The following is a 13257-nucleotide window of genomic DNA, read 5'->3' as shown; positions in this document are numbered from 1 at the left end:
GAGTCATTGCACATTTTATTTTAGCTGAGCTATCATTAAAAGTAACATCCTCATCATATCTCTCCCAGATAAATCATGTTATTTTATGCAGGACTTTTTTTTTTTCTTCAGTGAAAATAGTACGAGGACTTCTTTCACAGAGAACAAACTGTAACATTTTTCCTCAAAGAGATAGACATATTGACTAGAGCTGGCTCACCAGCAGTCAGGAACTGTGGGCAAATTGCTTCAAATTGTTTAAGAGCAAAGTTGAGTGATTGTCAAGATAAGTTAAACTTGAGACATTCAAGCTCAAATGCAGACCTCTGTCATTTCTTTTAATAAATCCATCAGCTGGGTGCAGTCTTTGGCTGGTAATGGTCGATAACTCAGATTGGAGTCAAGAAGCCACATAGACCTATATCCAGCTGCTGGAATAAAACCAGAAACAAGAATACTGTGAACTTTCATGCTTTTTTAAATTATAGTTTCTGGTTTGTCTATGATTAGAATAAAAATTACTCTCAGATTGATTGTTGTCATGATGTACCCAGCCTAGTCAGATCCAAAGTTTATCAAAAATCTTAGAAAAGATCTGCTTCTCTGAAATTTCTGGTGTGGTTTCTTGAGGACTGATCCTATAGAAGTCTCTTTTACATAAATCATGCAGGTGATTTGTGAGCCATGATTATTGTTACCCCATGGGTTGGCAGAATACTATTAGCCCAGGACTCCTATTTATATGAGACACAGAAGAAAGCCCTGGGATGTTTTCTACATGACTTGATAATAATATACAGTCCTTGTGCATGCACCATTCTTCAAAGTACCAGTCTGGGGGTTTTATTTTTCTTTTATTTATAGCTGATATGGCCTCTTTATGCACAGAGTATACTTAAAATTAGGTACATTTATTATGAATTAATAATTCATCATGCACTCTGGTAACACCTTTAATCCTTCAAGAGGACTTTACAGAGTGAATGAACAAAGCCTAACAACTAGGGCTGCTCGAAATATTTGCACAGGGTCTTGAATCTGTATGAGCTGGATCTACACTCACAGAGCCCAGTGTAACAGTCTCAAAAGCCTTTTCAGACCTAGAGCAAGGCTGTTTGCATAGCTCTATGAGGCAAATCCCACCTGGCCTCTTCCGCATTGAAGTTCACGAACTTTCAAAGAGCCCGCAGCACTGGACTGCACCATCAGACTGTGGAGTTCGCCCAGCTATGCTCTCGAAAGACCCCTCTGTGATGGGTGATTGTTAGGGCCTTCATTTTACAAAAAAGCCCAGAGGCACAGTTGAAAACTGTGATCAATATACAGACAGAATAAAAAAAGAAGAAAAACCACAAGCAAACAGGTCAAATTATTTTGTAACACATGATTCACTCGGCATCCCCTGAAAGCAAGCAAATTCATAGCAAAGTCTGGAAACATTGTGCTGTGTTCCAATGTTGGTGTATTTTAGTGGTTTTCAGCACTTTTTTTTTTTTTCCATTTTCAGACCTTCAGACATTTCTCACACAGGCAAGAACCCCTGGATAGTGAAGTTAGCCTGGTTTTTGGCTTTTTTTCCTAATTACTCCTTCAGGATCTCTAAAAAGTAAGCACAGATCCTCTTAGCCCCTGCCCTCATTGTCTCTCCAGGGGATCACAGATCATAGACTGAAAATCGGAATGCATAGAGCATAGAACCATAGAATGGTTTGCGTTGGAAGGGACCTTACAGATCATCTAGTTCCAACACCACTGTCTTGGGCAGGGACACCTTCCACTAGATCAGGTTACTCAAAGCCTCATCCAACCTGGCCTTGAACACTGCCAGGGAGGAACCATGTACAACTTCTCTGGGCAACTTGTTCCAGTGTCTCATCACCCTCAGTAAATAATTTCTTCCTTCTATCTAATCTTAATCTAACCTCTTTCAGTTTAAAACTGTTACCCCTTGCTCTATCCCTACACTCCCTGATAAAGAGTCCATCCCCATCTTTCCTGTAGGCCACCTTTAAGTACTGGAAGACCACTAGAATGTCTGCCTGAAGCCTTCTCTTCTCCAGGCTGAACACCCCCAACTCTCTCAGCCTGTCCTCGTAAAGGAGGTGCTTCCAGCCCCCTGATCATCTTCGTGGCCTCCTCTAGACCCACTCAAGCAGGTCCATGTCTTTGTTATGCTGGGGTCCCAAAGCTGGACACAGTACTCCAGGTGGGGTGTCACAAGAGTAGAGTTGTCATTGTTTATGCTCAGAGGGAAACTGAGCACCATGCAGCTGCTCAGTCACCCCATCCACCTCAGAAATGGGAAGGAGATACTGCAGAAAAAAGGCTCAGGATTCAAGATAATGATAGAGAGGAATGAGTCACCCATTACGGTCACGGACAAAAGACAGATTTAGTAGGTGATGAAAAAGAACATACATTTAATTCAGACACTTAACAGACAGAGTAGGACAGTGAGAAGCATTACCACATCTTAAAAACACCTTTCCTCATCCTTCCTTTCTTCCTGAGCTCAGGTTTGCTTCTGATTTCTCTATCTCTTCCCTGCCAGTGGAGCAGGGGGCAGGGAATGGGGGGTGCAGTCAGTCCTGCTGCTTCTTTCCTGGGAGCAGGGAGATCTCTTTACATTCTTTCCCTACTCTAAGAGGGTTCCACTCTCACAAAAGACAGTCCTCTGTGGACTTTCTCTGACATGAGTCACTCCCATGGGTGTGTGGGTCACCCCTGCATGTTGGAATCCTCCCAGTGCTGAACTACAACAGCAGGGGCTTCTTCCCATGGGGTCTCAGCCTTCTTCAGGCACCATCACCTGCTTTGGTGTGGGGTCCTCCACAGGCCACAGATGGATTTCTGCTCTGCTATGGACCTCCATCTGTCACAGGGAGAAGCCCTGCTGTCTCACCACAGGTGCACCTCCCCCCTTCCTCTTCCTTTAACCCACTGACCTCGGTGTTCACATAGATGTCCTCCTTGCAACTCTTCCTTACAACTCCAACTCCTCCTCCCAGGTTCCCCTTCTTAAACATGTTATCACAGAGGCACAGCCACCGTCACGAATTGGCTTGTGCTTGTTGCAGAGGCAGGTCTGACTTGGAGCCCAGGTAGCTTCAAGAAGCTTCTCACCCCTGGGGTTACCAGTGGGGCCACCACTATAGCCCCCTCCCCCACTACCAAAAACTCCCACCACACACACAAACCTGACACAAGAGTAGAGGGGGAGAATCACCTCCCTTGACCTGCTGGCCACATTTCTCTTGATGCAGTGCAGGATACGGTTAGATTTCTGGGCTGTGAGCACACATTGCTGGCTCATATTCAGTTTTCCATCTGCTAATACCTCTAAATCCTTCTCTGCAGGGCTGCTCTCAATCCACTCTTTGCCTAGCCTGTATTTGTACTTGGGATTCCCTTGACCCAGGTGCAGTCACAAGACATGTGATTGTATGATTGTATGATTATATGATTGCACTTGGCCTTGTTGAACTTCATGAGGTTTGCACAGACCCACCTCTCAAGCCTGTCCAGGTCCCTCTGGATGGCACATCCCTTCCCTCCAGCATGTCAACCGCACCACACGCCTTGGTGTCATGGGCAAACTTGCTGAAAGTGAACTCAGTCCCACTGTCCGTGTCGCCAGCAAAGATGTTAAACAGCACCAGTCCCTATACTGATCCCTGAGGAATGCCACTCATCACTGCTCTCCACTTGTACATTGAGCTCTTGTCTACAATATTTAAATGCAACCACTCAGCCAATTCCTTACCCACCGAGTGGTCCATCTGTCAAATCCATGTCTCTCCAATTTAGAAACAAGGATGTCATGCGGGACAGTGTTAAATGCTTTGCACAAGTCCAGGTAGATGACATCAGTTGCTCTTCCATTATTCACCAATGCTGTAATCCCATCATAGAAGACCACCAAATGTGTCAGGCATGATTTGCTCTTAGTGAATCCTAGATTATTCTGTATCTCTCCAGCTCAGACTGGTTGTAGCTCTCTGTCTATATGATGCCCTCCTATTTTCAGACCCTGTTCCAAATGCACTGAAAACCAATCCAGAGCAAAACAGGCTCTTAAAGTAACATGTTGAGGCTCATAGAGTTTGAATACTGTACAGCAAAATCAGAAATGTTCCATTTATTAAGATTTGCCTTCTCAGAATCACAGAATCATTTAGGTTGGAAAAGACCCTTGGGATCATCAAGTCCAACCATCAGCCCTACTCTACAAAGTTCTCCCTTACACCATGTCCACCAACATGTTGCTCAAAGCTGTTGGTTTTTTTTCTTTTTTGAAGTAGCTGGTGCATGGATTGATCCTTTCACTGAAAGAATGGGTCCTCTGATGGGTTCTCTGAAGGTTGGACTGCAAATATTTCAGTATTATTAGGAATAGACCAGCTTCTGCTGACAGGTGTCTGCACAAGGACTGTGTTCTAGTGTATTGCTCACGTCCTGGTCACAGCAATATGTCTCTCAAGCCATTGCAACCCAAATCACAGCCCCGAGAAATTGTTTTGTGCCTTGATCTGTCAACACATTTTGAGAAGAGGAAGGAAGCTAAGTCTCAAAAACTATAAAGCAGATCTGTGTGGTCAGCACATCTCATCAACTGGTCAAGGACAATAGATTTCTGTTTGCTTGTGCTATTACCCACACTCTTTCTCACATTTGCCACCATATCTCACTGAAAATGAGGGCAAATCCAACAGGGTATATGCAGTAGGCACTTTCTAAAGTTGATGGTGATTCTGGAGACCTCTTTTACCAACTGCATTACCTGAAACATAGTAAATCTCTCCAGAGAAACACATCAAATTCTTTCTCTCTGAAACATAGGCCTGTCTAGGTTCTGAATAAGGAGCAGCCTGAAGTCACTAACTCCTATTCAAGTACCTGGCTTAGGTGGTACTAGTTCTGCAAACACTATGTTCTCCTACTGCTGCTATTTGAATTTTATTGGTGCAATAGTGGGAAATCTGAAGACAAATGCTAACAAAGATTTTAGAGTTGTCCAGAAGGAAACAACAACAAAAAGTAATCATCCTAAATAAAATTGAGATATTCCTTTTGTGCAAAGTCCTACAGCCTACTTCAGAAACCCTGCTGGTACTTCTGTTTACCAGAAAGTTTACATGTGAGAGACATAATGCTCAGGTCCCCTGCAAAGTCAAAAGTTCAAAACCCAGCCATATATAATTCCCTGGGAGCTTCCTTCTGCCACCCAGAGCAACATTTCCTTTTCTCTGGGGTTACAAGGATGAAAAATCTCTGTCTATAAGTAAACTTTTCCAGAATTCTGTCACTTTATCAGCTAAGGCATTGAACTCACATGGAAATAAAGAAGGCACTGGGAAACTAGGAGTTTATTTAAAAAATAGAACTCTGTTCACTTGCCAAAAAGGCTCTAGGGACCACTTTAATCACTGACAAATATTTCTAAAGCTTTGCTTTTATTTTTGAAAGAGTGTGACCATGCCAAATAATTTCTGATAAAGGATCTGCTGGTCAGAGAGGACAGTGAAAATCGATCTTGGCAATTGTTGATGCAAAATTAAAATTACAAACTGGTAGGTAATGTGCTCAAATAAGAGAGAAGGAATGGCTGGGAAACTACAGAGTTTGAGGTACTTGATTAAAGGTGGCTTTTATCTTAATTCCAGTCAAAATTGCACATTACACAAATTTGGCTTAATCTGTTCAAGTAAAGAAGCAGCAAGAGGAATAAGTCAATATTTGAGAAGTAAAAGTGATGTTTTTATGCTAAATAATCTGAAAAACAAGGCAACCCTCTTTCTTGCTCCCTACACAGTTAATATGCTGAATTGTCTCCACAAATCACACTTGTCAGTGGCTCATAAAAGCCATCAGTTTAGCGCCTGGTAATGTCAACTCCTGCTCTAAAAAGTGTTTTTGCATTAATGTCAATGTGAGATCCTGTGTTTATTGTTTCTCAGTGGTTTACAAATGAAATGAACTCAGGAACCAAGTCATTTTCACATAGGGCTACTCCAGTCTTAAAAACTCTCTCCTGAAGGAGACAAAAGAAATGCAAAAAAACATACCGTGTGTAGCTGATGCAGCCACACACCATTCTGCAGACTTAAATTAAAGCTTTCTACCTGCATAGGGCCTCCTGCAGGAATCTCAAACTGAACAGAAATAAAAAAGTCCTCCCATGAGCCAGTACAATATTCTGGAGACCAGATAAATTTAAATATCTGTCTGGTTGGAGAGTCAAATCAAACAATCCAAGAAAAAGTGAGCCCTCCAGAACTAATGCTGGAGATTATGGTGGGCCCAAGACCAACCTAGATGTAGCTAATCTAAGATGCCTAGATGTAGCTAAGCTGCTTGTGTGCAGGATTGCCATCCAAGGAGGTACATATCTGCTCCTTTAGGATGCACTTTAGAACTGAAGATGAAAGTACCCTGAGGATCACACAGCCTGGGTGACCTTCACAGATCAAGAAATGTCAGAGGCTGGGGAAGTCTGGCACTCATCAGGCTCTTCATCATACCCTGTATTCTTGCTGAGAGAAAATATCCTTATTGCAAAATTCCTGTAACACATGTGGCCCAGGATGGATTTGGTTCAGGTGTACATGACGCCTCCACAAAGACAGGAGTTTCCATGACTTCCGTGTTCACACTCTGTGGTGTTTCTGAAGTGAGTTGTCAGAAAAAGGTCAACAAGAAGGTGTCTGTGATGAAAAGTGCATGGAAGACACGGGTGAACATAGGAGGGTGCAGAGCCTGTTGAGGTGCCAAGGAGGACTAAAGAGTGACAAGATTTAATGTAGATCTAATCTGGTCAACACTTTGACATCCATACAACATAACAGAGCTTGAGTACTGCTCAGAGCCCACCACCCTGCCAGGATGGCCAGCCAGGATGTGCTGGTGTTCAGCCTGAATGAGCACTACAGTGTGGATTAACGGGGAGCCAGGGACTGATCCTGAAGTCATCTGATGGTACAGGGATTCTTTGGTCCCCGACTAGAATGCCAGACTCGGTGCTGCTGTACACTGTCTTTCTATGCTTTCTTTTGAGAGGAAACTTTTCTGCCTCACTGGTCAGGTAGAACAGAAAAGTGGTATGATTTCAGCAAGACATTGACAGACTTGTAGGATTTGTATGGAACAACAAAACAATTGCCTTGCAAAATCTGATGAGTTGCATGAACTCAGACTCTGGCTTACGTGACCTGTAAAGAGAAGTCTGCTCTGTGTATTTAAAAGCACTGTCTTATTCCATCTCATGGATTATTTTGTGTGTGCAAGGCTTGAACTAAGAGTCAGAAATCTTAAATTAATTTTGCGGCAAATGCAAAAGTTTTTCAGTCTTAACTCCTTTCAGAAGCAGTTTTTTCAGTGCCATTGTTTCCAATTTGTCTTGCCTTTGCACAGGCACAACTTCTTGGAGACAGGAAAGAGATTCTGATGATAACACACACAAGGAATTGAATGTAGTTCATTGCCTCTTTGTTATGCAGTTGTCTTGGCTTCAACAGTAATAAAATGTATTTGTCACCAAAACCAGGGATTCTTCTTGAAATAAACATAGAAAACCACAAATCTATAGATAAGAAGGTGTCATATTTTTAAACAATTTTCTGTTCAGAAACACACTCTAAACCACTTTCTGGAGTAGTATACATTTCAGTTTAAATGATTCATATACTGGCTCACTTCACAGTTTGCACATGATGTATTTTCATTTTTAATTTAAATACAAAAGCTCCTGGCAATGTACTGATGGTGGGTAGGAAGAGTATACAATCAGTATTTGGGGAGCTGTTGCCAAATCACAGCTTCTATAAAATCTGTTTGTAGTGAAGCACTGAAGGTATTTCCCTGCCACAGCCACAAATGCAGGATTACATACATGCCATGATTTCAGAAAGTACTTGATTAAAGTATTAAGTCCAACACCAAGAGATATTCATTAATTAATCTCCTCAATACATTTCAGTTAGTTTGTTCTTTATAGGTACAGTGTTTTCATGGTAACCTGAGCCAAAGTTCCTTAAATTTTGGTCTTGGTTCCTATATGATAGATGACAAACATAAATAAATCTCTTCCAACACGGACATTATTGATATTTTGCTGAATATTAATGGACTAGTAAGATAAAATTTGCCAGTCATGTCATGATACAAGTATAAAATTCAAATATTTCTAGCAAGCTGTCAGTCAGAGAACTATAATTTTTCACATAACTCGTATTTGAGTCAATAATTTTCCTAAGTTAATATCAACAGATGTGATTGCAATGTATTAATTAAGGATAAACATAAATATGCATTTTTGTAAAGGATGTTTCATGAATAATACTCTATTTTTGGTTAGTATGAAACATTCTCTCACATCTACTTAAATTCAAGAAACACATTCCACATTCATTAGGTGTTCTGAGCCCGAGGGTCTGGTATTTATGAATGTTGTATTTCATGTTTATCTCAGTAGCGTACAAGTATGTATACTGCTCAAGGCTGATGAGATTCTCCGAAGCTCGTAAGCCCCTGCCAAACTTACTTTCTATCACATCTGCAGAGAAGCTCTGTGACAGAAATAATAATCTGCTGTGGGTCGATTATATTCACACTACCAACATAACTCTCCTGAATGGATCAATTAGAGCAAATGTTGCCAGTGAACCATCCTACAAATGTGGAATGGTTACCGCTTAATGACTATTTTTCCCTAAAAATTTGAAGGCTGTGGTAATTTGCAATGCATGCATTAGAAAAAACAAAATTAAACAAAACAAAATCATTCCTTGCAATTGCTCAGAGACCAGGTACTTCTCCAGAAGCTACTGTAAAAAGCAGTCCACTCTCTCTTTCAAAGTTTTCCAACCTACCTCAGTTGAGGTCACACTTCTGGCTGTGGATTGCTTCCAATTTCCCAGGCCCATGACCTTGAACATAAACACTAACTATTGAGTTTCTGTCAGGCATTTATAAATGCCAGGTATCTTTTAACCTATAAAGCACAATGGAGCAACCATACCCTGGGCTTGGACTTCACATACAGCAAAAAGCATGATAATTTAACAAAGTTCATGCCAAACCTTCTCCTTAGATTTGGCTATTTCTTCTGCTTGCCTGTTAAGTCCACAGTCTAATCCCCCCATCCTAGACACCCTTTTCTCCACTGTGAGATGTATGCAGGAGATGCATTTGGGAGTTCTGAGAGATCTGAGAGATGCTAAACCATCTTATGTTGCTTAATCCATTGATCAATCCATGGAGACACATAAGTTTGCTTTAGAGCATTTATTTTCTTTAGATTGTTGAGACTGATAAGTATTGTACAGGGAAAGAAGTTGCATACATTTAATTGCAGTGTTAAGTCATTTTTCTAAGAAGTCTTTATGGCCTGGTACCCTGTATGGTGGAAGTCATTTAAAGACAAATCATTTAGAAGTAAACACTTTCCTCATGGCATCCTTCTGTCCCCACTATTGACAATGAAACATCATTATTAACTGTAAAAATGCAAGCAGAATGCCATCAGGTCTTATTCAAATCCCACTGAATCTAAAAACTCAAGATTTCCATTAACTTTAGTATGGACAAAACTCTTCCCATTGGAGCCACAAAAATATTGTTGGTGGTTAAATCTAACCCCTTTAAAATGTCTCATTATGGAACTAGTATTGTTTACTATATCCTCAAAAAGTCCTGAAGAAAGACTGCCTATTTATACCTTGGGCCCTTCTGTAAAATTCAAAATAAATTAATGAAACAAGAAAGTGCAAAGCTCATAATGAGATGCTAACATTGTCCTGCTCCAGTTATCAGCACATTCATAACACTGGTACCTGTGTAGTCCCACTTCAGGCCTCACAGAAGACACTGAGTTGACCACACAAGAGTGATAGAGCAGAAGTGAACAGCTTTTTGACAAAGCCACAGTGAAATTTAGCTCTAGTGGAGCAAAGAGAGTTGTTGTTCTCCACAAACACTCCACAATAGGTTGGCAATAGGTTGACAACACTACCTTGCCAGAGTGTCTCTTTATGCCTGCTTGTTAGACAGTCATAGATTTTAAGGTCGTCAGGGACCACCTGATACTCAAGCAGAACAGAAGCCATCCCATTCCGTCTGGTTAGTCGTGCTAACTCTGATAATTGCTGCTGACTAAAGCTTGCCTTCAGGAAAGGCATCCAGTCTTGTTTGAAGGCTGCAGGAGACAGCAAAGCCACCACTTTCCCTGGTTAACTTATTAAATTTCTCATTTTCTTCACTACCTGGATCCAAGTCTGGCTGCCAGTTGTCCATAAAAGTAGCCTTTTTTATAATCTGGTGGTGTCAGTGCTGGTTGCAGAAAGGTGAAACCCAGCAATGTCTACAAACACAGGGAGTTCTACATTATACAGGTGTTTAAAGGTGAAACAGGTTGAGGAATGCAAAATCTTTAAGACTGAGTCCTTTAGATGCTTCCCTTCCCAGCCTCCAAAATGACAGCTTGCCTACAAATTTCCTGGTTTTACAGGGTTTGAATATGCCTGATCTCCCCATTCTGGGAGGGCAGGAAGCAAAGAAGTCCTGAATTAATGGCACCATTAAAATAACCATTTAGGGGTATTTTGGATCCAATGTATAATATGTGGGAAATTTACAGCTCTGCCAACTGATCAGCAAATACCTGCCAGCCTTGTAATAGGGCACAGCAAGGACTTCTGGCCTTCTAGACACCATGGCAGTAAGGCTCTTCCCCTTTACTCACTCAGTGTTTTGGTCACTAGAATTTTTCTACTGCCTTCTGCTATGGCACCTTTTCCTCTTTCAATTTTAGGCAATAATTTCCCCTAGCTGTGCTCCCTGAAATCATCAGTTTCCTGGCTAACTTGTTCTCTTTTTTTTTCCTTTCTGTTTGTGAAGGGCAGAATCTTTAGATCTCAGGTAAAATCTCACCTGAAACCCTCACCCCATACAGACCTTATCAGATGAGATAGTGTCATTACTCACATCAGCAGCCATATCCTACACAGAAGCAGCATCAAATGCAGTTAAGGTACACCCTTCCGTACTAGATTTGATAATTGTTTACTACCAACCAGAGATAATTGAGTCTTCAAAAACTGAGTTACAAGCTGAGTACACTGTAGTTGTTATGGTGCTGTCTTCTGCTGGTACCCACAAAGTATAATCTCAGGTATCCCATTACTAGACCTCTCTTATTCCAGACTCATATTTGATCTCCTACTCCCTTGCACTTCATAGGCCATGGTCCTTCTTCCACTCTACTCTCCCTGCTGCTGCTGGCCTTGGTTCTCCATATCTGATGAGAAATGTGTACAAACTGCAGTTTTTCAAAAGTTATTACATTAAATGGATGTTGACATATTTTTCAGAGGAAAGGCAAAAGCACAGATCTGAAATACAGACCTTCTAGATGCAGACTTCAGTCTTTGTCTCAAAACATAAGTGGCTACAGCTTCTCAACAGCATAACCTCAAAGAAGTCTAACAACTAACATGACATTTTTATCCCTAGATACATTCTCTGAATATTTTTAGTTGAAATTAGAAAATTAAAAATAAAGAAAGAGACATCATCCTGAGGTGGCATCTTGCTTGGAGAACTCACTTGAAACTGTTAAAATTTGACAAACTTACCAGCAAATGAAACTAGGAGTGAGAATGAGAAATGCCACGAAACTAAACTGTATGAGGCACTACCTGCCTTGCTCTGTCTCTGCTCCTCATGCCCCTATACAAAGTTCTTGATTTTGTCACAGAAGGCTGAACACAGGCTGGGTCCCCTGGCTGGACTGAGCTGCTGTCCAAGGACTGAAAGAATCTAACTCTTTCATCTGTTCTCTTTGCACCAACTATCAGTGTTGTCAGAGTGAATTTCAAACTAAGGCAGAAACAGAAAAATGCTCTCGGTACTTGCTCCTTACAATGAACCTCAGAGATGTGCACAACTAAATCAAAACAAATGGGGAGCTCCCAAAGACATTGAGAAGAGAAAGAGACAATCCAACACATGCAAGAGGGAGGAAATATAAAGGGGCTCATTTAATTGTAATGTCATATTTGCAAGAATTTGGTCAAAATGCTTTGTAATACTTACACTACCACTATTGTCCTTTTCATCCCTTTCTGGGACTCCATTACAAAGAAATAATTTTGGAAACAACATCACATTTCCCATTTTCCTTAAGTTAATGTTGTGTGTGTTTTTACTTTCTTGAGTTGAATAGGCAGCAACCTGGCCAAAGACTAAAGCTTGAGTTGGAGCATGTGATAAAACAAGAAGTTGTACAGAGTCTGAAAGCTCTGATATATAATACAGAATGTCACCAAGATTGGAGAAGGAAGGTGGTATGGCCAGAAGAAAGTAATAAGATTGACCAACTTATCACTATTAATAGTACTAGTCCTATGGATGACTCCAGTGCCTCAGCTAATCAATATGGCTGTGACAAGAAAAGTTGCTCTATTTTCAGGACCAGATCAGAGGGGTATCATTAAAAAAAAAAAAAAAAAAAAAAAAAAGTTTACTCTCCATGAAGTATCTGTTCAGTAGGTGATAAATCTGTTCCATCTCACTTCTGAAGTAAATTGTTCAAGGTCTTTGGTACCCAGCTGTGAGTCAGGCATAACATCAACATACTGGGCTTTGCATCAGAGGGATACATTCTGGCAAGAGAGGCTTTCAAATAAAATTTTGTTGATTTTCCAGAACATATGAAAAGCATAAAACTGTTTCCTGTGTCGATAGAACAACAATGACCAGAATAAAACAACCAAGATTTCTGGCATTAAAATGTTGTGAAGAACAATCTTTGAGCCTGGCTAGTCACAGCCTGCTTTTATGCCATACAAATTGCTGGATTTGAATAGCATAAAGCATGTAAAATTTCTTGAGCTTAAAACCTGAAGCATTCCTGGCTCTGTTCAGAAATTAGCCTTAAACTCAATAGCAAAATGAAAAATCCACGAATGAGAAACAAATTTAATGTATATCATAGAATCATCTAGGTTGGAAAAGACCTTGAAGATCATCTAGTCCAACCATTAACCTAACATTGACAGTTCCCAACTACACCAGATCCCTCAGCGCTATGTTGACTCTACTCTTAAACACCTCCAGGGATGGGGACTCCACCACCTCCCTGGGCAGCCCATTCCAACACCTAACAACCCGTTCTGTAAAGAAATGCTTCCTAATATCCAGTCCCTGGCGCAACTTGAGGCCATTCCCTCTTGTCCTATCGCTTGTTACTTGGTTAAAGAGACTCATCCCCAGCTCTCTGCA

This window comes from Athene noctua, chromosome 2, assembly GCF_965140245.1.
Source record: "Athene noctua chromosome 2, bAthNoc1.hap1.1, whole genome shotgun sequence".
In the NCBI taxonomy this organism is placed as follows: Eukaryota; Metazoa; Chordata; class Aves; order Strigiformes; family Strigidae; genus Athene; species Athene noctua.
The sequence above is the reverse complement of the archived record's forward strand: the minus strand, read 5'-3'. Positions refer to the sequence as shown.